The sequence below is a fragment of the Phascolarctos cinereus genome, unplaced genomic scaffold, assembly GCF_003287225.1.
Source record: "Phascolarctos cinereus isolate Bilbo 61053 unplaced genomic scaffold, phaCin_HiC Scaffold_1;HRSCAF=81, whole genome shotgun sequence".
NCBI classification, from domain to species: domain Eukaryota; kingdom Metazoa; phylum Chordata; class Mammalia; order Diprotodontia; family Phascolarctidae; genus Phascolarctos; species Phascolarctos cinereus.
Genome location: NW_027555514.1, coordinates 91,261,454 through 91,287,292, shown reverse-complemented (window position 1 = coordinate 91,287,292; position 25,839 = coordinate 91,261,454). Strand labels below are relative to the sequence as shown.

Sequence of the window (25,839 nt, the reverse complement as noted above, 5' to 3'; positions counted from 1 at the left end):
GAATCTTTTGGAATTGTTAAAGAATCTTGCATTGCTGAGAAGAGCTAAGTCTATCAAAGTCAGTCATCGAATAATGTAGCTGTTACTGTGTATAATGTTCTCCTGGTTCTGCTCATTTCACTCAGCATCAGTCCATACAAGTCTTTCCAGGTTTTTCTGAAGCCTGCATGCTCATCATTTCTTATAGCACAGTACATTCATATACCACAACTTGTTCAGCCATGCCCAAACTGATGGGCATCTCCTCAATTTCCAATTCTTTGCCACCACAAAAAGGGCTGCCAAAAATATTTTTGTACATGTGAGTCCTTTTCCCATTGGTATGATCTCTTTGGGATACAGCCCTAGAAGTGCTATTGCTGGGTCAAAGGGTGTGCAGTTTTATAGCCCTTTGGGCACAGTTCCAAATTGCTCTCCAAAATGGTTGGATCATTTCACAACTCCACCAACAATACATTAGTGTTCTAATTTTCCCACATCTTCTCCAACATTTATCATTTTCCTGTTTTGTCTAGAGCACTTTTTCATATAACTATAGATAACTTTAATTCCTTCATCTGAAAACTGCCTGTTCATATCCTTTGACCATTTATCGATTGGGAATGACTTGTATGTCCTCAATAATTTTTAAGAATATAATGGGTTCCTAAACATTAAAGAACCACTGGTATAGTCATTAGGGCAGTAGATTCACAGTGATGAAGATCTGGGTCCAAATATTGCCTCCAACACTTATTATGGGCAAGTCACTTAACTGTTTCATGCCTCAATTTCCTAATCTGTAAAATGAGGATGCTGGACTCAAACATCCTTTCAGGTTCCTTCTGGTCATAAATCTACAATCCAAGTGTTCCAAGGATTTGGTTGACTTACCCAAGGTCAGATAGTAGGTAGAGCTCAAGTTAGAACCCAGATCTCCATAGCAGAATTTATTTTCCACTACACCCCATAGTCTAGTTGGAAGATCCAGGATCCTTTAGCTATTACAAAGGTAAGTATTGCCAGTTTTAGAGCGTAAACCTCAAGTGGGCAGAGGCAGAACAGGGAATTGGGGTTCTCTAATACCTTTAAACAGTTAAATTCTATATGATAAAAATAACAAACATTTCTAGCTTTTCCTCATGCTGGTCAAAATCGAAAAGTCAGAAAAATGTTTTTTTTTTGTTGCCCCAGTCTTTCCTCTAAGTGGGGAGCCCCACCCACCCCCACTCTGGCACCTCTCCCCCTACCTCCATCCCATGCTGCCTTCATGCTTTGCTGTATTTCTCCCTCTGACTCCTACTGAGGTGCCCCACCAACGTCTGCCCTACCTAGACAGTGTGCATTGCCTTTACATGTCCCCTCTCTCTTTCTTCCTTTCAAAATTTACCCATCCTATGTCCTATTCTCTTAGGGCCCTTCTAGATCACTAAAGCTTAAATGATAAACTACACTTTGCCTGCAGTACATAATAGCAGATAATGGCTTAATGTGTTGCTTACTCCTTAGAGCGTTTGCATTTTAGCAGAGGATTTCTAGAAACTCAAATGAATGAACATCTAATAATGGCATTTGAAAGAGCACTGTAGGCCACTGAGGGAAAGTTCTTTGGCCAGAGGAAACCCCTGCTAAAGGATGCTATGTGTACCTATATAGTGTGATTTGAAACGTGCTAGGGTTTTTCTACCCTCCAAATACATTTACCATAGCAATCTTTGCCAGTGTTTATACTCACACCATTATTCTTTTAGTTATTTGAGCTAAGGGTCTTTAAAAGTTCCCTACAGATTTAGTGTCCTCCCCCACTCTCACCTCCCAACAATCAATGCAGTAAGTCAACAATTTACCTTAGGTTAAGTCTTCGTTCTTTTAAAAGTAATTTTTAAAATTAATAGGAATCTATTTTCCCTTTTATTTTCCCACACACACACGTTGGAAAAAAAGGGAAAAAAACCCTCTTGTAACAAAAATGCATAGTCAAAACAAATTCCCACATTGGCCAAATACAAATGCTTCATTCTGAGTCCATCACCCCTCCGAAAGTAGGTGGGTAACTTGTTTCATCATCATTCCTTTGGAATTGGGTTGGTCACTGCATTGATTAGAATCTTTCAAAATTGTTTATGTTTATAACGTTATTCTTTTATTTTTTAGGTGAGGCAATGGGGTTAAGTGACTTGCCCAGGGTCACACAGCTAGTAAGTGTTATGTGTCTGAGGTTGGATTTGAACTCAGGTCCTCCCGAATCCAGCGCCGGTGCTTTATCCACTGTGCCACCTAGCTGCCCCTATTATGTTATTCTTATTGTGTACCTTGCCCTGGTTCAGCTCACTTTATTCTGTATCAGTTCATTCACATCTTCCAAAGCTTCTCTGAAAATGACCCTTTTATCATTTTCTATGGCAAATTGCATTCTACTACATTCATATACTATACTTTGTTTAAGCCATTCTCTAGTTGATGGATACTCCCTAATTTTCCACTTCTTTGCCACCACAAAAAGAGCTACTACAAATATTTTTGTATACATGGATCCTTATCTGATTCTTTCTAATGGGATAGCTTTCTTAGAACTTTGAAGGAACAGAACACAAGTCAGGTAATTTTTTAAAAATTTTATTTTATGGAATAAAACAAGTATTTCTGTAACATAGTACAATGAAAAAGATACTTGTACATGAAACTGCAAATCTACCATGCACAATTTGCTATTCCTTTCAAATATACAACATAATTATTATGTAAATTTCTTTTTTCCTTCCCTCTCCCCCACCTTAGAGATGGCTACCATTAGACACAAACAGGTGTGTGTGTGTATATGTATATATACACATATATGTAAAATTATTCTATGCATACTTCTATTTATTATCGCTTTCTCTGGATGTAGATAGCATCTTTCTTCATATGTCCTTTATAGTTATTTTGGGTACTTATGATAGACAAAATAACTCATTTGCTCAAAGTTGTTCTTAAAACAATATTGCTGTTACTATATACAATGTTCTCTTGGTTTTACTCATTTCCTCTTCATTATCTCATGTAAGTCTTTCCATGTTTTTCTAAAATCATTGAGCTCATTACTTCTTATATTTACTTATATTCTTTTATTGAGGTAAGTTTCAAAAGAGGGGAAGGTAGGCAGGTGGTGAGGTAGAGGGGAAAGGGAAGTTCAATAGGGGTAACACCAGGATACTGGAGGTCTGGTGGAGAATTCCAGGAGACAGAAGGAAGCCTGAACAATCAGGTCAAAAGGGCAAAGAACCAGTTCTTTTGACCCCTCCCAGTTCAGTCCACGCTAGGCCTTCAAGCCAGAAGGGGAGGAGGAACAGGAGAAAAAGAAGGAAATGAGGAGCCCCTGGGAAGAGGGAAGTCTGGCTTCCACTACCTTAGCACAGTTAAAAGTCTTCATTGCTCTTTGGTCCTGCTTTCTGGGATTTTATATATATACTTTCTCCATCCTGCTTCTCCACAACCTCAACCTCCACCCCCTCAAACATCTACAGTCATAGGTTCATACAAATTAGATCTAGGAGGCACTTTAGAGCTCTAGGGAAACCTCCATTACTTGGTCTAGATCATTACTAGGTCCCTAGCAAATATTAATCTTGCCAACTGACTGACACCTCCTAGATGAAAGACCATCTTTTCATTTTGTATTTCTATTCCTGGATCTGAATCCTTCAAACAGAAAGATAGAGATAAGTTGGGCTGGAGTTAGCAGTGAGGAGAAGTCCTAGAAATACTCAGTAATCTGGTCAGAAAGAATATAGACAAGCCCTTCAGACCCCTCCCAGTTTAGTACAGGCTGGACCTCAGAAGTTGGGCTTAACCTTAGATTGGGGTAAGGAAACTACGAGAGCACAGGGCACAGATGATAGCCAGGGTTAAGGGCTACCTTCAACAGCAGGATCAAGGGTCAAGTTCAATGACTCGGCCAGAAAACAGTGACTGAACATCCATTATATGCAGGGGTCAAATGGACTGAGACAGAAGAAAGAGATCCCAGTTCCTGTTGGATAGGTTACAGTTGATGGCTCCCGGCAGAGCTAGAATTAAGGCAGATGTATCTAGCTCTTTGTCCCCAGTCTGCACAGGTAATATGTATATTTTTTGTTTTGTTTTTCTTTTACATTTGGGTCCACCTAAGTCTATATCCTCTTTCTCTTGAGGTAAGAAAGGGAAAGGGCAGGGGTCACCCCACCTTAGAGCAGAGGAAAGAACAACAGATTTAAGTGGAAGTCAGAGGACCTGGGTTCAAGCTTGCTTTTACCACCCTGGGGCCAGGAGTTCTGGGCCTGGGTGCGTCACTTCATTTCCCCAGACCTCAGTTTCTTTATCTGCAAAATGAGGGTGCTGGAAGGAAACAAGCACTTATGAAGGTTCTGCTCTGTGCCAGGCAGCACACTAAGCACTCTACAGATGTCTCACTGACCCTCACAACAGCCCTGGGAGGTAGGTGCTAGTATTATCTCCATTTGACACCTGAGGAAACTGAGGCAGATGGAGGCTAAGTGACGTGCCGAGGATCACATGGCTAGTAAATACCTGAGGCTAGACTTAAACTCAGGTCTTCAATGACTGCAGCTCAGCGCTCTACCCACTGTGGCATCCACCTGCTTCTGCCGCATTTGATGACCTCGAAGGTGTGTTCCAGCTGTAAATCTACGATCCAGGTGCTTGAAGCATTTTCAGTCCCTCTCTATGTTGAATCTGTTCTCATCTGGCAACTCTTATAGCACTTAGAATGGCCAATGCAGGAAGTCTTCAGTGGAAACTGACTAGGTACTCAATCCTCCACTCTGATCTGAAGAGAAAGAGGAGGCACAGGCAGATAGATACAGCCTCCAGTGAGCCAGGTGGAACTTACTGCCTCCCAAGATAGCCCATCCCACTTCTGTATAACTTGAATTGTTTAGGAAGTTTTTCCTTCGAGCTTAAACCTGCTTCTTCAACTTCTATTTCTTCCCTCTGAGGCCAAAGAGATAATCACTCTTCCATGTGAAAGCCCTTTAGGCATTTGAAGACACCTGTTATGGCTCCTTCCTAAGACTTCTTCAGGCTAAACATGCCCAGTTTCTTCATCTGACCTCTCATATGGCACGACCTCCAGCCCCCTCCCATCCTGCTCATCCATCTCTGGATGTCCTCCTTCCTAAAAATGTGGCGCTTTCTCATCTGTCTATCCATCCAGGGCTTATTGAATGCCTGCTCCCTTCTCAGCTTTGTGATTTGGGGTGAAAATCTGATAAGATACTATAATAGCATGTTTGGCTTTGCCGTTTTACTGATTCTGAAAGAGGCTTGGGGGAACCAGACAAGATTAAAATAGCCAACATGCTCTTATTGACTATTTACTATGCACAACACTGGGGGGGAAGCATGTATCAGAGGAATAGTAGGAAGCAGGTGTGCTCTTGAAATGCAACAACTGGAAAACTTTCAGAAAGGAACTTCCAAATCATCCATTCATTCACACATTTCTCTGTTTCTGGAGGGAATATATACTTACCTGTGTACACACATACACATACACACACACATGGTGGTTATTTGACTAGAAGGAAGCTATCAGTTAGACTGGAACCACTATGGTATACCAAGAACACTAATTTTCCTGAGTTCTAGTTCCTTAGATAGCAAGGCAGTGCTAGCTCCTATGGTCCAGTCTCTGTACCTCTTCTATCTCCCTTTACCTATTGTGTGTCAGAAAGCTTACGTCCAGGAGAGTGGGAGGAGTACCTTAGTAGAACCCAGAAGTAGAGTGTGGGAGGGATCTGGAACCAGAAACTGGATCTCAGTGGAAATTCTTGTTTATGCCAACAGGTATCAGTGTCCACGTATGAGTTCCTTCTCCCGGGAGTTTAGGATGTTTCTTGCACTTTAAGAATCTAGCAATGACAATGGCTGGAGGAAGAGAGAACAGAAATCAAAAGAGATGGAGGAAGGCCGGTGATTGAGAGTCCTCACTACTCTTCATCCTTTTGTCTCAGAATTCCAGATGTCCTTCAAACCAAGACGAGAATTCAAAGGTGATAGTCAGGACTTTAGGGTTCTGGTCTTAACTAACACTCTCTCTCTCTCTCTCTCTCTCTCTCTCTCTCTCTCTCTCTCTCTCTCTCTCTCTCCCGCCTCCCTCTTTCTCTCTCCCTCCCTCTTTCTCTCTCCCTCCCTCTCTCTCTCTCCCTCCCTCTCTCTCTCTCCCTCCCTCTCTCTCTCTCCCTCCCTCCTCCCCTCTCTCTCTTTCTCTCTCTCTCTCTTCCTCCCTCCCTCTCCCTCCCTCTCTCTCTCCCTCCCTCCCTCTCTCTCTCTCTCCCTCCCCCCTTCCTCCCTCCCTTTCTTCTTGCCATCTGTACGTTAGTGACTCTGATCATGTCATTCCTCTATCCAAAGTCTTCAGTGTTTCTCTGTTGCCTAATAATAATAGCTAACACTTATATAGTACTTAGTATGAGGCAGGCACTCTACTAAGCACTTTACAGTTATTATCTCATTAGATCCTCACAACAACCCCAGGATGTAGGTGCTATTATTATCCCCATTTTACAGTTGAGGAAACTGAGGCAAACAGAGGTTAAGTGACTTGTCGAGGATTGCAGTTAGTAAGTATCTGAGGCTAGATTTGAAATCAGGTTTTCCTGACTCCAGGCCCAGTATTCTAAGCACTACACTACCTAGCTACCCACAGAACAAAGTCCTAATTTGTTAACCTGGCATTCAAGACCGTCTATGATCTGGTTCAGCCAAACATTCCAGTTTATGTCCCTTTACCCATTTTACATTCCAGCCAAACTGACCAGTTTTGCCATCTTGCAAACACTTCCCTCCTTTGCCATCTATGTTTTCAAAAGCCCACCCAACGTTCAAGACCAAGATCAAATGTCACCTCCTCCATGAAGCTTTCCCTGATCTCCTTAGTCAGAATTCATTCCCTTATGCCTCCCTCTCCTGTGCTCCCAAAGCCTTGTTGTAATTCCCTTCTACTCTAGTCATATTCTGCCTTGTAAGTTGTCTGTCCGCATGTCTTATAGCCTCACCCAACCATTTCAACAAGGAAAATCTCCCATCTTGTTCAGTTTTGTGTCCCCCCTCACTGCCTTGCATATGTAAGCTTAGCCAGGGGTGGCCCTCTAGGTCCTCAAGTGCAGCTCTTAGTCAAAGGGCCTCTAGGCTACAGGTTCCCTATCCCTGCCCCCTAGAAGCCAGAAGACCAAGATGTCTCTTTTCCCAAGCTCTTGCCCCAGCTCTACCCCTCATGCAGGCATGGAGCATCAAGTGATCACTCTTCACCAATGAGGACAGTCTCATCCAAATGAATTTGAGCCTAGAATTTTACAAACCTAGTAAGTATTCATTAAACATTCGCTAAATTGACTGAACAGTAGGTCAGACCTGTGTGACTTTCTAGTGCCACCTGGTGGGCTTTCACATGCATGACACCTCCTTCTCTCTATTCTATACACTTAAGTATGAGAAAGGATGAAAGAGTTGAACACACAAGACTCATTTAGCTACCAGCTGCCCTGAAATGGGCCACACAAGGTTTTTATAGCTGTCTTTGTTTTTACTCTTCTTATCGCTTGCCATTATTTAGCATAACACTTAAAGATTGTCTAAGCAAGCCCCGGCAACTTCACAGAACAGAATCTGAAAATCTGAACACTAGAAATGGCCTTGACCAAACCAAAGTTAATAAGAGTTCCCTTGAAGATATAACCAGCAAATGACCACTCAGCTCTCACATGAAAATTTCCAATGGGAGGTAACCCACTATCTCCTGAAGCAGCCTAGGACACCTCAGGATACCTCTAATCTTGTTAGGAAGTTTTTCCTAACACCAAGCCTAAATTTGCTTCTTCAATAAATTGCCCCTAGTTCTTTAAAACAAATTTTACAAATACATACATACATACATACACATATATACATATATACATATATATACATATATATATACATATATATACATATATATATATATATATATATACATATATATACATATATATATATATATGTATATATGTATATATGTACAATGCACAGAGGTCCTGGAGTTAGGAGGACCTGAGTTCAAATACAGCTTCAGACACTAGTTAATGTAACCGTGTGCAAGTCACTTAACCCTGATTGCCTCAAAAAAAAGAGGAAGAAGAAAAAATAATATACTGGAGGAAAATCCTGCAATATTCCACGTTCACGGGCTTCCCCTACCTCCATAAAAGAGTTAGGGGACACATTTTTTCATGTTTCTTCTTTGAGGCCAAGCTTGTTCTTTGGAATTTTGCAAAGTCCTTTTGTGGTTGTTCTTTTCATTTACATTGTTGTAAACAATATGTGTATTGATTTCTTGGCTCTGCTTGCTTCACCTTGCATCAGTTCATATAAGTCTTTCCAAGCTTCTCTGTACTAATCACGTCTGTCATTCCTTACAGCACAGTAATGTTCCATTATGTTCATATACCACATTTTGTTTAGTCTTTCTCTAGTAGATGCCATTGTCCCTCGTTTTGCCCTGGAAGGTGAAGGTGGACCAAGTCTAAACCCTCTTCCATGCATCAATGCAGAATATTTTAAGGAAGTTATTGCATTGTGTCTTCATACTCTCTTCTTCAAGGTAAATAACCCAGTTCAATCAAGTCTTGTATGGCATAGCTCCTAGTTGCCTCAGCATCCCGGTCATCCTCCTCTGGAAGGCTTCTAGTTTGTCAATATCCTTCCTAAAACATGATGTCCAGAACTGAACACAATAACTCAGCAGAGCTTTGACCAGGGCAGATACATACAGTAAGGCTATGATCTCCTATAATTTGGACATTAATGACCTCTCTTAATCGGTGAACTAGCATTTATTAAGTGCCTACTATGTGCCAGGCACTGTGTTAGGTGCTGAGGATGCAAAGACAGAAATGAAATAATCCTAAAAGGGCTTATATGGGGAGAACTAATATGGACTTATAATGGGGACTAGGCCTTGAATATGTGCAGATATTTCTTTCCTGGTTCTAGTTCAAGCGACCGCATGGAAATGTGGTAAGATGCTGTTTTTGGAAATGTTTCACTGAGAGGCTGGTACTTCGCAATGATGAAATATCTCCTAATGGCTGCAGAGGCTTGACTCAGGATTGCTGTGCTATAACTCAGTGTGTTTACAAAAGAAGTGGCCTGCCCATATTTCTTTCTTTCTCTGCCTCTTGTCTACGAAATGTGAAGGTTGCTATGAACTGCATTCTGGAGAAGCAGAAAGGGGAAGGGAAACAGCCCTGTCATCCACCTGACCAGTAGCAGTTGTAAGCACATGGCTGCCTCTATCTCTTTTTGTATTTGCTTCCCTGAGTTAGTGACTGCATAGCATTCTCAAGACAGTCACCTTGTGAGTTCAGAAAATCCAGGGGTTCCTTAGCAGGTCTCATTAATAATTAGAACTAGACAGTGGCAGTAGCAACCAGAGCTAGTGTCCATCTGATGGCAGTGGAAGTACCTGCAAAACAGTACCAAAGGATACTGACTGCTTGAGGAAGACCTCATAGTGAGAAAAAAGTGATTGCTCTGAAGTCTTAAAAAAAGCACAGATTCTGGGAGCCAGTTGAGAGACCCACTCAGTAGAGAGCTAGAACTAAGGAAAACTTCATGAAGAGAAAGGGACTTCCGGGTCAGAAGTGGGAAAGTGCCCCTTTGTCACATGTGTTTTCCACATATGTACTTCACTACCATTTCACTTTAAGACTGAGCCCACCTTTTCCTTGTACATCATGTACATTTGTGGAATAGTGTACCTCGGATGTGGGGGTAGGGATAAGTATGCTTATATCAACTATTCTTGCTATACTTTCTCAGTAAATATCTTGTCTAAAAAGAATATTCATTCTAATTGACTTGTTGCTAATGGAGAGCACACTGGTGGGGGCTTAAGATCAACAGTATTAGAAACTCAGTCCCTCAGGATTATCCCCTAGAAATCCAAGAGAATAGTCAACCAATCCTCTGGGGACCCCCCCCCCACACACACACTGGGTTTCCCAGAGCTAAGCTGCCTATGCCTCTCCTTAAGGTTCCAAGGTCTTCAGAGGAGTTTGTGAGCTCCCTCTTTTCTCTGTCATTACCTTAAGCCAATTCCAGCTGTGTTTCTCTGAATTTGTTATAGGCCAATAACTAGCACCCAGTTAATCATTTAACAGTGAATATCTTGTACAAAGGGATAGTTACTTCAAAGATACAGCAAGAGCAAATGTTTCCATTCAATATCTTAAGGGCATATTCTCTGCTATCCTACCTTGGTCTCTAAGGGAGTATGCCCAAAACCTAGCTCAGTTTCTCTATAACACTGATCCTACCAAATGTATATTCAAATATAACTTGATTGTCAGATGATTCCTTCTACAGGGCTGGTGTCCCAAAGGTCACTCCCTAAGATTGCTCTGTGCTCCTCAAGGCATAGATGCTAGGCTTGCTCTAATACTTGGCTTGGATTTCAACTCCCAGATTCCTGTGGTTTGCCATTCTGTGCTTAAAGACCCTGCCACCTAGAATGAAAAAAAATGAATGAAAAAGCCAAAGAGGCCTCATTTCTTGGGGGCCATATGGCCTCAGAGGGAGAAGTCCCTAAGGCCCTTCCCCTTGTCACATGGTCTCTCACTAGTCATCAAAGTCCACTAGATTCAAATAAAGCAAAAAGAGATTGTCAAAGCTCAGAATTTTTTTTGGAGAAGCCAAATAGTCAAAAAAAAAAGATTCCTCCTCACCAGGAGGTTAGTCAACTGGAACCAATTATAGAATGTCTATGTAGGCCCCACGGTCCCTTTGCTTCTATAATCCAGCCATGTGATTGAACCAGATTCATTGCTGGGGGAGCCTGACCTCAACAGGGAAGTGTTCAAGTTGTTTTCAATCATGTCCAATGCTTTGTGACCCCACTTGAGGTTTTTCCTGGCAGGATACTAGAGTGCTTTGCCATTTCCTTCTCCAGCTCATTTTACAGATGAGAAAACTGAGGAAAATAGGGTTAAGTGACTTGCCCAAGGTCACACAGCTAATAAACATCTAAGGCTGAATTGAACTCAGGAAGATGAGTCTTCCTGACTTCTGGCCTGAAACTCTATCCACTGAGCCACCGAGCTGCTCTAACAGGGAAGTGAGTTCCCCATTTCTCTTATTTATTGGCTCATTTCCCCTGCCCCAAGGAAAGTTGCTGATTATAGAAACAATTGTGGATTCAAAAATATAAGGGATTTTCTCAAAAAGGAAGGAAATAAAAAAGGTGCTTTATGTACAAACATGAATTTGGTATAGGACAGGTGATTTATTACTACTAAATAAAAGCAACGAAGAACATAAGAGAACCAGAGAACACATTATCATAATGCAAACAGAATTCAGTAACTTAACCCATCACTGCAGATGAAGTTGACTGGGAGGCCAATAGTTAGGCTAGTTTTCTTAACATAAAGCAGTTTTTTAGCTGCAAGGCTGCTAATTGGCCATTTTGTATTTCATTTCTGAGTCCAATCAAATGACAAGCTTTTCTGTAGCTCCTCTTTCTCCAAAGCTCTCTCAGTCACCAATCACTGCCATTCCGGGCCACTGCAGCCACCAGTACCCACTGGCCTTCTGGGACCCTCTGACGTTCTCAAGTTGCTTACTAAAGGGAAGGAAACAAAAGAGGGGTGCAAAAGTGGCCTGAGTCCCAGGGCAAGCTCCCCTGGTGGAGGACCCCATATGCTAGTTGCCACATAGCTGGGATCTCTAGGTCCCAAAGGCTGGATAATCTACCCTTCATTGGAGGTTTTTTTTTCCTTTTCATTTCAAGGGCTACTGACAAGAGGATGCTAGCTGATAACTGTCTGTTCTTTTAGTAGCACCTGACCCTCTGCTGCTGTCAGAGACAGGGGATGACGAAAGAAACATTCAAGGTCTATCACATCATGGGTAGGAGCAGCCAGGAAGTTTGTCATCCCTAAAGGCCCAAGTAATGAATCACTCCCCCAGGGGGAGTAGGCTCCCTGTGGAAATAAGCAGAAAATGTCTGGACATGATCAAAGTCTTGGGGAGGAGAAAGACCTGCTATACCACAAACCTCTTGCAAGGTCAAGGCTAGTAGTACGCTGTTCACTCTACGTCCGTATTAAGTCCGAGGCCACTAGAGTTTAGGGAACTCTGAGTAAATAAAACATCCATCAGTAGCCAGCTATCTGGTTTTCCTTGCTCTGAGGCTAAAACACTATGGGCAGAGTCCAAAAGTGGATTATACACAGGAGCACAGACTTAGAGGATTTAGAAGTGGAATGTATTTGTCAAGTAGCAAGCATTTATTAAGTGCCTACTATGTTCAGACACTCTGCTCAGTATTGGGGATACAAATACAAAAATGAGACAGTCCCTGTCCTCACGAAGCTTATGTTCTTCAAGGGTTCTTAGAGATTATCTAGTCCAAACCCCTCATTATATAGATGAGGAAACTGAGGCCGATAGGGGAAATGAGTTTTCCCAAGTTTATCCAGCCCTGTATCCACCTAATCACTATACATAGGGCTGACTAGGCTGACAACTTTGTACAGCTCTGCCTCACATAAAACATATACAAGTCAAGACGTCACCCTTGTAATGTCATTGGTCTTCTTCAAGAAACAACAACAATAACACAGATATACACAATTTTTTTCCCTATCCCTACATCAAGTTATTTTTGGAAAATGTGTAGGGGAACCCCTAACTCTGTATCTTCAAAGAAGATTTGTTTTGGGGCTATTTCTAGGTCAGTATAATCCAACACAAACCTGAATCTCACCAGAAAGAGCCCTAAACTCACACTACCTTTAGACTCCAAGCTTGGGGAGAATTGTCTTTTAAGGGCCCAAACCATGCAATGAGAAATGGTCTGTTCCCATTGATTCAGCTATGCAGGGTACATGGAGTCCTGACCTGAGGCACTATTATGAAGCAGCTGAAGGTTGTCTCTTTCTTTCATCCCTTGTTCCATTGCTTTTTCCCCCAAACAAATCTCTGGTGCCCATAACTATCTCTTAATTCCCAGCCCTAGACTAGGCCCTTGTCATCTCATTCCAACTCATTATCCTCACGTGCCTGAATTCCTCTTTAACTCCATACAGTTTCCCCCTTCTAATCTAGCTTGCACATCACCATCAGATTTAGTATTACTTAAATATCGCTTCTATCACAGAATTATAAATGGAGCTGTAAGGTGTCTATGAGGATCATGTAGAATTCAACCTTCTTACTATAAAGGATGAAATTGAGTATTGGGTAAGTGGCTTGCCCAAGACCATGTGACAAGTAAGCAACTAACAGAGTCAAGACACGAACAGAGAACAGGATCCCCAGAGTTCTTCCACTTGCTCACACTGTCTCAAATAATTCCTCTGCTCATGAGCATTCAATAGTTCCCACTTCTGTAACAAAGCTTCTCTGTCTGCTTTTCAGAGACCTTTACGTGGAACTTCACCCAGGCTTGTCCTTCCCAGGCTCATACTCTGGACCTCTTTCTCTGTCTTCTCTCTCCTTAAAAAAAAATTAATTTAATTTAAAAATCTGTCTCATCTGTCCAATGTCCCTTTCCAGGAAGGCCTTGTTCTTCTTCCAATGTGCTCAACTAATTCATACCAAGCTGAGAGCAGCTTCCTGTGTTACCCCTCCAAAGAGTATTTGCTTTGTTAGCAAGAGCTTCCAGAAACCCAATGCTTTCAGGCTAAGAAATGAATTTCTGATGGTGGAATCTCAAGTGCAGTAAGAGGCTGGTGCAGGAGATATCTGTGGCGCAGGCAGGCAGCCTTCTCCCCATCCCTCAAATCCTATCCCATAGGGTGCTGCCTACTCTGCCTCTACTTGGCCACACCCCTGAGCTTCCCATTGGGTTCTGCCCTCTAAAGTACTCAATCTGAATAACCATGATAACCAGCATTTATGTAGTGCTTTAAGGTTTGCAAAGCATTTTACATGTGTTAACTTTACACGTTACCAGCTCAGAGGCAGAAACAGCAGCAATATAGCCAGTCATTCAACTCACTTGGGAAGTGGGGTGGGCAATATAAACATGTCTTTTGACCATGGGACTCTAGACTAATTGCTTTCTTTCTTTTTTTCCTCTAACTCTGCAGATCCATAATCTGTTAAGGCTTGTCTTTTCCCTACACTACAGCCTCCCTATCTCTGCTTCAAGCATGGTGGCTCTTCTACCCTGACTGTGTGGGAAACAAGAGGTTGCTGCAACATCCCAGAGGTTATTAGCAGAATTAATGGAGCAAACTGATGTCTTTACTCTGATCTGGGCAAGTAGCTATTTCAGGGCTCAGCTGCAGGGCCCTTTTAACACAGAGCCATGGCAAGCCCAGAGACACTTAGGAACATAGTCTCAGAGGATCCTGACTCTAATAAGAGCCTGAATAAATTCATATTAGTCCAAGGAGAATACTCTAGACTCCAGGATTTTAGAGTTCACAAATAGGATGGATAGGATCCTATGACCTAAGGCTGTCTCTGGCAGGGAGTCAGGAAACTTGACAGTGAAATTCTGGTGAGAGAGCTGCAATTGATTCTAAGGTGAAAAAAAAGGAGGTGTATAAAGAGACATGTAGCTACCCAGTGAGTTGATGAACAAATTCAGGTTTAAAAGGAAACGTACAAGTGAGGTAAATCACAAGATGAAGATAAAAGAGTGGTCAAGTCCTATAAAAATAGTAAAGTATAAACTTATAGTCACAGATATGAAACTGGAAGAGACCTCAAAGGCAATCTAGTCTGGTGCCTTCATTTTACAGATGAAGAAACTGAGGCCTACAGAGGTTAAGTGACTTGCTCACCATGAAAGTAGTAAATATTAGAGGCTCGATTTGAACCCAAATCTTGTGCTTCTCAAGACAGCTTTCATTCCACTATACCATATAAATCTTGAAATAAATGCTAAGGACAATAAACCATTAAGAGTTTTCTTTTTTATGTTTATTTCTTTTTTTTAAAGTTATATTAGAAATGATGGTATTTGAATATAATATATTATTGTGCTGTAAGAAATGACAAAAGGATGGATTTCAATCAATTAATCAACATTTATTAAGTGCCTACTATGCGCCAAGCACCAGGGGCACAAAAAGAGAAAAGAGAGTCTCTGCCCTCAAGGCACTTACAATCTAATGGAGGAGACAACATGCAAACAAATACAGAAAGCTAGCTATGTACAAAATAAACAGGAAATAAATAAAAAAGGGAAGGCATTGGAATTAAGAAGGGTTGGGGAAGCCTTCCCCTAGAAGGTGGGATTTTACTGAGTCTTAAAGAAAGTCAGAGAGGTTAGCAGTCCGAGTAGAGGACAGAGAGCATTCCAGGCATGGGGGACAGTTAGACAGAGGACTTGGAGTATCTTGTCTGTGGAACATCCAGGAGGCTGGTGTCACTGGATCAAAGGGTAGGGAGCGAGGTGTAAGAAGACTAGAAAGGTAGGAGGGGTTACATACGAAAGGCTTGAAAGCTAAAGAGAACATTTTATATTCGATTCCAGAGGTCATAAGAAGCCATTGGAGTTTATTGAGTTGGGGGAGGGGGGTGACATGATCAGACCTTTGTTTTGAGAAAATCACTTTAGTGGCTAAATTGAGGATGGATTAGAGTGCGGAGAGACTTGATTCAGGCTATTGCAATAATACAATTGTGAGGTAATGAGGGCCAGAGAAACCACGAAGAATTATATATGAACAGACACAGAGGGTTATGAATAGAACCAGGAAAAAAAACCCAATGATTACAATATTATAAAGCAACTTTAAAAGATTTAAAGATCATAATAAATGTATCAACCAGCCACAACTCCAGAAGGCTCATGTTGAAGCTTACATTGTAAACTCCACCATTAGACTGTAAGTTCCTGGAGGGCAGAGACTTTATTTTCCCCTTTATATTCACAGTTCTTGGCATAGTGCATTTAACAGGCACTTAAAATACTTATTTATTGATTGGTTGATTGATACTTCCCACCTTGTTGCAAAGAAGGCCTGGCCTACAAGTGCAAAACGAAATGCATATGTTCAAAGATGGCGAAAATGTTTTTGCTTGACTCTTTTTGCTGAATTATCCATACTAGTGGAAGATAAATAATCAAGTCTCCCTATGGTAGACTCCTAGGAAGACATGGATCTTCTCCAGTGCAGATTCTTAATTTAAGCTAGCAACGTTTCCTTCACTACAACATGTCATGGTATTTTGGCACAGGGGATCTAGCTTTGGCCTTGCCCAAAGGAGGGCTATTAATTTCTAGTGTACTATCGATTTCTAGTGTAAGAGACCTAGCTTTTCTCCCACTCACAGGTAAGCTGTCTCTTTCAGACTTGAATTTTTTCAACCTCCTTGCTGTTGGACGCTCTTGTCTTATTAAAACTTTATATTCTTAACTAACTCCTCCTCTTTCCCCTTCCACTTCCTCTCCTCCTCTTCTTTCTCCTCCTCCTCCTCCAAAGGGGATATGTAAATCAGTTCCCAGGTACTATTCCCTATTGTTAAGGTATCTGATAGTTTTGAATGATCAGGGAATTCACAGAGTAAAAATAACAATAGCTAACAGTTTGCAAAGCACCTTACAAATATTATTTCATTTTCTCCTTGTAACAATCAGGGTACTATTATTATACCCATCTTGCAGATGAGAAAAGTGAGACAGAGTTTAAATGACTTGCCAGGGTCACAGTGTCTGAGACAGGATGTGAACTGGGGTCTTCCTGATTCTGTGTGTATTGCTTTATCCATTGTGCCACCAAGCTAAGTAGGTTCCCCCGATTCAACCCTTGCTATGAATTTACCTTCTAATTCTTTGACCTTTCTCTTTAATATTCTTAGAATGTCCTTATTTCTCTAGGTCCACTCTTAAAATCATAAGGCCTGTGAATTTCTAGGCCAAAAACCATTACTTATTAAACATTAATATGTGCTTAAAAATAGTGACAATATAAAATTTATATTTAGCAAATCAATACTTCTAAACTAATCAATAAAGTCTATACAGTTTATAAACAACAAAATAAAAGTCATATTCAATTGTAAAATGAATAAATGGCTTATAAAGACAGTTATTTCTTAGAACATGTGTATTCCCTGCCTCATTCCAGTCTACTGCATGGAAGCTTAGGGGAAGCTACTTCCATCCATCCTCAATTAAAGGTAATTATAAACATTTTTATTCTCATGATTAGTTATGCTTCAAGTCAATTGGCTATTAAAAATTACATCTAAATCTCAAATTCAAGCCTTCTGACACACAACCTAGTCTTTTCTTTGTGCTGCCTCTTCACTCTCTAGTTTAATTCACTTTAACACAGCATTTACCCAAAAAGCAGATAGGAATCAAGAACTTGAGTCTTAAACCATTATTATACATTATCAGAAATGTATGACATATCAGGGTACCAGAAGGGAGGAAGACCAAAAGGGATTCTTCTCATGCTTCCTCCTCCAGTCTAAGGAAGGAGGGCCACCCTTAACAAAAATCTATTTTCTAGTACCCCCACTTCCCCCTAAAGATAGGCAAAATCCTTGTAACAGTAATTCAAAGGCAAGCAAAACAAATCCCCAATTTGGCCATGTCCAAAACAGGAGGAAAGCTGAGTGCCACAGAATGCATGCTTTTGAACTGTGGTGATGGTGAATACTTTTAAAAGTCCCTTGGAAAGGAAAGAGGTCAAATTAATTCAGATTATTCACTGGAACGGCAAGTAGAGAAATCAATCACATAAATGTCAGAAGTTGGGTAGCATATTTCATCAGGAGTCCTCTTGAGAAAAAAATGGTTGGTCACTGTGCTGATCAGAGTTTTTAAATTTTTCAAAGTGGTCTGTCTTTACAATGTTGTCATTGGATACATTTTTCTCCTGCTCTGTTTACTTCATTCTGCAGTGATTCATGCAAGTCTTCCTTGGGTTCTATGAAAAAGCTCCTTGTGTGATTTCTTATAGTACAATATTTTTCTATCACCTCTGCATGCCATAATAATGTTTAGCCATTCCACAAATGATGGGAATCTTCTCAGTTTCCAATTCTGTTACCACAAAAAGCTGCTATGAATGTTTTTGTACATATGGGTCATTTTCTCTTTTTCTGATCCCTTTGCACCTAGTAGTAGTACTGCTGGGCCAAAGAGTATGTGCACAGTTTAGTAATTTTCTCAGCATTATTCCAAAGTGCTTTCAAAAATGGCTGGTCCAAGTTGTAGATCCACCAATAGGAGGGGCCATCTCAAGTCTTGCTGATCTATATCTTGCCACTGGACTCAAATGGCTTCAGAGGAGAAAAGTGAGGCTTGTGACCTTGTACAGCCCACCCTCACTTAAAACCAATTCATTTGCAAGTCATGGAATCATCCTCCTGATGACATGGTCCTCTTCAGAATGAAGGACAAACAATAACCTGTGAGTAGTTTGAACTGCCCCACTGGGGACCCAACTGGCCAGTGGAGCAAATCAGCTCCTTCCTCTCCCTTTACTCCTACTTCTCCCTCTGTCCACAGGAGCTATCATGCTCTTGGAGTTTACTGGCTTATTTCTTTCTTAAAGATCAAGCCTTAAACCCAATTCACTGGCTCTCACAGAACAGCCAACACTAGATCCCAGCCCAAGCACCACTTAGTGGTCATGGTTTGGGCTCCAGTAATTGTTTCTGTTTTGGACAGAAACCCTGAGGTTCTGCCCTCTCAGATAGATTTATTTATTTTTTGTGATACAAAAAGGGACATTCCTTCCCACATTTCTAAACCAGCCTTAATCACTTAATGGGGCTTTGCCTCAGTCAAAGTGAGAACTCCTAAAGACCTTAGCTTCAAAAGGCCAAGGTCTCTCACAGCATGCAGAACCATCTCCACTGTTCCTGATCTCTATCTTGCCACTGGACGCAGATGGGATGAGAAAGTGAGGCTTGGTGACCTTGCACAGCCTTTCTTCCCTTAAACCCAATTCATTTGCAACTCATGTTCCCATCTTCCTGATGTCATGGTTCTGGAAAAGGATCCACCACTACCACAACAACTATCAACAACATATTAAGGTATTTGTTTTCCCACAGGCCATCTAGAATTTCTCATTTTACTTTTTTGTCAATTCTGCCAATCTGATAAGTGTGAGGGGGAACCTCAGTGAACCTTAATTTTCCTTTATTCCTATCATTTACATTTTTAAGAGGAATAGGTGTCATATCTTGTCAAAAGCCTCGTGCGCATCTACTGATATAACCATATGCTTTTTATTGTTCACCTTATATAGTTTATTATGTCAATAGTGCTCTTAATTTTGAACCAAATATGAATGCCTTATATATGTCCAATCTCATAATATATAACCTTGATGGAATAGTACTGTCATCTCTCCATTTTAGGTAACATCATCTTTGTAAAAGCAATTTGGTAGGAATCTTTCTCTTTCTGTATTTTCAAACAGTTTATGTAATATTAAAATGATCCATGAAAATTCCAAAGGACTAATTATAAAATATGACAAGAGAACTGATGAACTTGGGAGTGCAGACTGATGAATATTCTTTTTCACTTTCATTTTTCTTGCACTTTTTTTTAGATGGGGTCAATATGAAAATGTTTTGCATTACTTCACATGCAAAACGGATTTCCTATTGTCTGCCTTATCAATGGGTGGGGGGAGAAGTGGAAGGAGCTAAAGAATTTAGAACACAAAATTTAAAAAAACAAAAAGTAAATGTAATTAGGTCTTTTTTTGCATGTGGAGAGGATAACTTGGTGTCTATGGTATCTTTCAGCTCTAAATATGATTGTCTGATGCCCACAATTCCTAGTGTTATAGCATAGGACAAAAAAACCTATCCCACGGTCTCTGGCCTGAGATGCTATTTCAGGAAAGCAGCAAGTGGTACTCATCTTCCCGGGCCTGGCTGTCAGGGCTGGAGCCATTCCCTCTTCCTCCAGGCTGTCCTCCTGGGGCAGAGCAGAGGCCACAGAAGGTAGTGCTAGGGAGGAAAAGATAAGCAAGAGAATGAGGGGTCACGCTGGGGGTCTGCCCTGCTCAGAGACCAGACATTCCCACTTCTCCACCGCGGGGAGATCAGGGAGGGGGGCAGGGGGCGTGACTGAAGGAGGATTAGAATCCACCCCCCAGGCTCCGCCTCCGTCTGCTCGGCCTCCAACCTCCGCCCTCCCTCCCCGCATGGGCCGCCCCCAGACCGCTGGGAGGCCCTCGGGGGCTTCCTGCCTCCTCTGGCGGACGCTCCTCCTATTCTCCGTGTGCTCCGACCCCGCCGCAGCCCCGCAGGAGGCTCTGCCTTGGCCTGGCCCCGCTCTCGGTCCCCGCTCACCCCGTCACACTTCAGCTCAGGACAGGGAAGGGGAAGTGGGAACCAGCAAGCGTGGAAGAGGCAGAGAGAAGAGGAGAAAATGTCTTCATAAGACGGAAACCCCTCCCGCCCGTGAGCTTGGAAAATGCCCCTGAGGCGAGCACGGCCTTCTGGGAATCGTAGTCTGGAGGCTGAGGCGCCTTCTGCGCATGTCTGGGTATCGGCCCCTCCCCCGGTCCTGCCTCCCTGCCCCGCCCCGCCCCTCTCGTCAGGAGCCCCGCCCCCTCCGTTCGTCCCCTTACCTCGTGCGTGGTCTTCACAGCCCCAGAGCCCACGGGGAGTCACCAGGCATGGGGTTCCAGACCTTGAGGGGGTCCTGGGGCTCCTCCAAGGCTGGTCCAGCCCGCAGTCTCTCCCATTCCGGCAACCAGTCACAACAGGCCGCGGCTCTAATGAAATGCTTCTTGTGCGTCGGCATCTTCCCGCAGGAAGTGACGCAAACACGCCGGGAAGCCTCGGCTCTGAGAAGGGAAACCACGGGCAGGGGGCTGGATTCCTGGAGCGCTCGCTCAGTCCTCAGGGGCTTCTAGGAGGAGCAGGACACGAGTGGGCCCGGGGCAGCAGGTGAGGTCAAGTGGGCGCCGGCCACCAGGTGGGACCGCGGGGACGACGGAGGGCTTTGCTTTATCCTGGGCTGTGTTTTGGGAAAGCGATGTCGGGGAAAAGCTGAGGATCCAAGAAGGGCCGGGCCCTTTGTGGGGTCCGTGGGACGAGGATCATGGACACGGGGAGAATGCAGAGCCGGGCCGCGCTCGCTTTGTCCCTGTTAACTGTGCCAAGGAGATTGACCCGAGGGGAACCAGGAGACGTGGAGAGCGTTTAGCTGTGCCTGGGGAATGCCAGTCATCTGGTAGATGGGCTCAATAAAACTAAGAGCTAATGTTTATGTGGAGCTTACTGTGTTCCAGGCACGGCTAAGTACTTTAGAAGCACTATCCCCTCTGGTCCTCAGGCCAGCGTTGGGAAGCTATTATAGACCCTATTTTATAGTTGTGGAAACTAGGGCGAAGTGACTTGGTCAGGTTCACACAACTAGCAGGTGCCTGAGCTTGGATTTGAACTCAGGTCTTCTTGATTCCATGCCCAGAACTCTCTTCTTCAGCTAGAGAAACTCTTAGGTTCTTCCCCTCCCAGACTGATTCTTTTGTGAATGCAAAGTAGACCATCTTTTGCCTCAATTCTTGCTTAGGCTTTAATAAATGGGTGTTGCCCCAGATAAACAGACCTGGTAAAGGCCTTAGATTAAAAATTGAAAATCTTATGGAAGTGAATGTTGAAAATTAAAAGTAAATTATTTATTTAAAAAAAAAGATTTATCCCAAAGAAGAGAAAACATATGCTTCCTTTGGTGCATTTAGTAATTCTTACAGATAAAACTCTTTCACTCTTCATTTGTTTAAGAGAATGATTTATAGTTTCCTAATGTAATTCAGATGTTTGGTTGCTGGAGGTAGGTTGGATTGTATCCTATAGTGTCAAGATATAGGCAGTGCAATTTTTCCTTTAGATGTAAAAAATTATTTTTTAAAAAATTTTTTTTGTTGGAATGTAAAGTTGCACATGGGCCTTAGAATGATTTTAAATGTTATGAAAAAAAGTGCTTAAACTAAATTTTTGATATCATGTTATATGATATATATCAGATATGTGTTTTCATGTTAAATTGATCACAAGTTAGCTAATATTTAAAAAAATATATTTTAATATCCAATAACAGGACAGAAGAATGAATTTTGATATTACAAAACCTTTTACATTAAAATCAAATTACAAAAAACCCCCCAATATAATCCAACTATACTCTAGAGTTTGAGAAAGTAAATTTAAAGTGTGTCATAGGAAAGGTGCAGAGGTATGGTCCCATGGAATAAAATGCTTAGGGGGAAGTCAACCAAAAAGGGATGGGGGAAGCTCAATGATGAAATGCTGAAGAGAGAAAGAAAAAATTCCAATCAAGTAGAAAAATGAATTTTGGCTGGACAGACTAAAGTGTATCCATGGCAAACTCACCAATCAGGTTTGACTGAAAAAAAGAAAAGTACAGACAAAAGAAGCAAGGTAAGAAAGCAGCTAAAACAGACACAGCTCCAGCGTGGAAAAGAGTGCTTGTGGTTGCTCAGAAACCATAGTGTAGGAGAGTAGTAAACACACCCCTCCCTAGATCATGCCAAATTGGAAGAAATGAAACAGGTCCCCAGAATTGCCTCTACAAATAGCTGCACAAAAAAACCTTGAACTCAGGACAGTGTCCCTTCCATTCTAGAAGCAGAGCCCCATTTGAGCATAGAGGTAAAAGTCAAGAAATAGACTGGAAAATGAACAAACAGCAGAAAAAGATCCTAATACAGTAAGTTACTATGGTGGCAGGGAAGATCAAAACACAAACTCAGAAGAAGAAAACAAAGTTAAAACTCCTACATCCAAAGGCTCAAAGGAAAATAGGAATTGGTGCCAGGCCATGGAAGAGCTCAAAAAGAATTTTAAAAACTAAGAAAGAGAGGCAATTGGGAAGAAAAATGAGAATGATGTGGGGAAATCATGAAAAAAAAGGCAAAAGCTTGGTAAAGGAGGCACAAAAAAGATACTGAAGAAAACAACACTTTTAGGGGGGCAGCTAGGTGATGCAGTGGATAAAACAGCAGCCCTAGAGTCAGGAGAACCTGAGTTCAAATCTGGGCTCAGACACATAACACTTACTGTGTCACTTAACCCCACTGCCTAGCCAAAAAAAAAAAAATAGGCCAAATGTTAAAGAGGCATAAAAATTCACCAAAGAGAATAACTTCTTAAAAAGCAGAAGTGGCCAAACGGAAGAAGAGTTACAAGCATCTACTTAAGAAAAGAAATCCCTAAAAAGTAGAATTGGCCAAATGGAAAAGAAGGTACAAAACCTCACTGAAGAAAATAATTCCTTAAAAATTAGAATTGGGCAAGTGGAAGGTAATAACTTTGTGACACTTCAAGAAACAATAAAATGAAATCAAAAGAATGAAAAAAATGAAGACAATGTAAAATATCTCATTGGAAAAACAACTGACCTGGAAAACAGGAGAGTAATTAAAGAATTACGGGACTACCTGAAAATGATGATAAAAAAAAGAGCTTACACAACCTCTTTCAAAAAATATCCAGGAAAATTGCCCTAATATTCTAGAACCAGAGAGTAAAATAGAAATTAAAAGAATCCTCCAATTACCTCCTGAAAGAGATCCCAAAATGAAAACTCCCAGGAATATAAGAGCCAAATTCCAGAGCAACCAGGTCAAGAAGAAAATACTTCAAGCAGTCAAAAAACAAAACTAAACAAAACAAACCCATTTCAAATATTCAGTATTTCTGGAAATCAATATAGGGGAGGGAGGAAATAAGCATTTATATAGCTCCTATTATGTGCCAGGAACGGTGCTAAAAGCTTGAATATACTGTCCCATTTGACCTTCACAACAACCCTGAGTGGAAGGTGTTTCTGTTATGCCCATTTTGTAGATTAAAAACCAAATCAAACCAGTCAGATGGTGAAATCACTGGTCCACTGAAAAGTTATTGTGCCATTAGAAAGGCCAGATTCCCTTTTCTTTTTACTACCAATATACCCCCGTTTAGGTAAAAGAAGTATGCACAGGAATGTTCTGAATAGAACACAAGCTAACAAACAAACAAGCAAAAATAATAGCTAACATGGATATAGCACCTAGTATGTACCAGGCACTGTCCTAAGCACTCTACAATGAATATCTCATTTTATCCTCACACCAACCCTGGGAGATATGTGTTATTATGATTTCTATTTTACAGATGGGGAAGCTGGGGCAGAGGCAAGTTTGCCTTTGGTCACACAGCTAGTGCAACTTTCTAAGGCTGGATAGATTTAAACTCAGGTCTTCCTGACTCTTTTTGTGATCCTTTATTCACTATACCAACACGCTTAGTAGATATGGCCACTTTTCCCCCAAGGACCACAACTACCCACCCCTCCCTTTGTGAGTTCCAGGTAATTTGGTGAATGGTGGTGGAATTCACTCCAGCTGCATTAGGTCTGGGTCACAGAATCCTGGCCTACAACCTGTTCGGTCACAGGGAGCATTCATGCAAAAAGGACCTTCTTTTGAATATAAACAGAAACCTATAAACCATAAAAGGGATTGAGTATATGAGCTTGGCTCTGTCAATACATAACTCTTACTCCAGTTTCCTCATTCCTAAAAACAAATGCTTGGAGGGCACCATTCTAAATCCTCTGATCTTGAGTGAATACTTGGAGAAACAAACTATGCCCTCTTACATGTTCTAGATGACAAAGAAGACTGGGACAAGATGGAAGAGAGGTTAAGGTGATGGATAGTGATCCATTGTGCTCTGCACTCCTGGGTTCAAATCACTTGCTTGTGGATGTCTTTCATCTATATTTCCATCATCCTGGATGTGTCCTAAACATGTGGCTATACCTCCTTGAAAGTGTCTAACCTGACCTCATCTCAGAAGCTAAGCAAAATCAGGCTTAGGTAATGTGGAGGGGAGATTGCCTGGGAATATTTGGTACTGCATCTGAGAGTCAGCATAGTATAATTCATATAGTCCTGGACTTGGCATAAAGAAGGCTTATTTTCAAATCTCACCTCAGATACTTAATAGCTGGGTGATTCTGGGCAAATCATTTTGTCTCTCTTTGCTTTAGTTTCCTCATCTACAAAATGAGGGCTTTGGTCTCAAAGGGATTTTTAAAAAAATGAACCAAAATTTTTATTTTTTTTCCTCCAAAATTCAGTGTCTCATCATCAGTTCTCTGGGGTTATGGATGGCCATTCGGTTGATTAGAACTCTTACAGCTTTAAAAGTTGTTTCTTTTTATAGTATTATTGTTAGTTTATAATTGTTCTTCTGGCTTTGTTTACTTTAGTCAGCATCAGTTCATACAAATTTTTCTATGTCTCTTTTAAAAAATCACCTATTTCCTTATTTCTTAACAGCACAAAAGTATTCTATTAAAGACATATCCTGCAATTTGTTCAGTCATTCCTGATTTTTTTTTTTGCTGTCACAGAAAGCACTGCAATAAACATTTTTGTATATATAGTACTTTTTCATCCTTTTGTAATCTCCCTAGGATACAGGCCTAGTAGTGGGATATCTAAGCCAGAAGACATGTACTATTTAATAACTTTGGGGAGATATTTTCAAAATTTTCTTTTAAGAATGGTTGGACCCATTCATAACTTCTCTAATAGTTCATGTATATGCCTTTTCCCCTATAACCTCTCCTATTTTTTCCTGTTCCTTGTTTTTTGTCACCATTGTTAATCTGATGCTTGTGCGATGGAGCCTTAAAATTGCTTGAATTTGCATTCTTCAACTAGTAATAATTCATTGTTTCACATGGTTATATATACTGTTTTTCCGTTGTGAAACTGATGTTCATTATCCTTAGGCCACTTACAAATTGGGGAATGGCTCTTATCCCTATAAATCAGTGCCTTATATATGTTGGAGGTTAAATTTTTATTGAACTGGCTACAA

General features: G+C 41.4%; 1 long non-coding RNA gene across 1 annotated transcript; it reads right to left on the bottom strand.

The window, feature by feature from the left end:
* Positions 1 to 14,909: 14,909 nt before the first annotated feature.
* Positions 14,910 to 20,491, bottom strand: LOC110201994 (uncharacterized). Its single transcript, XR_013485965.1, has 2 exons — positions 20,184 to 20,491; positions 14,910 to 19,941 (listed from the first exon to the last, which is right to left on the bottom strand). It is a non-coding gene; the product is annotated as an uncharacterized LOC110201994 (long non-coding RNA).
* Between the last annotated feature and the right edge of the window lie 5,348 nt (positions 20,492 to 25,839).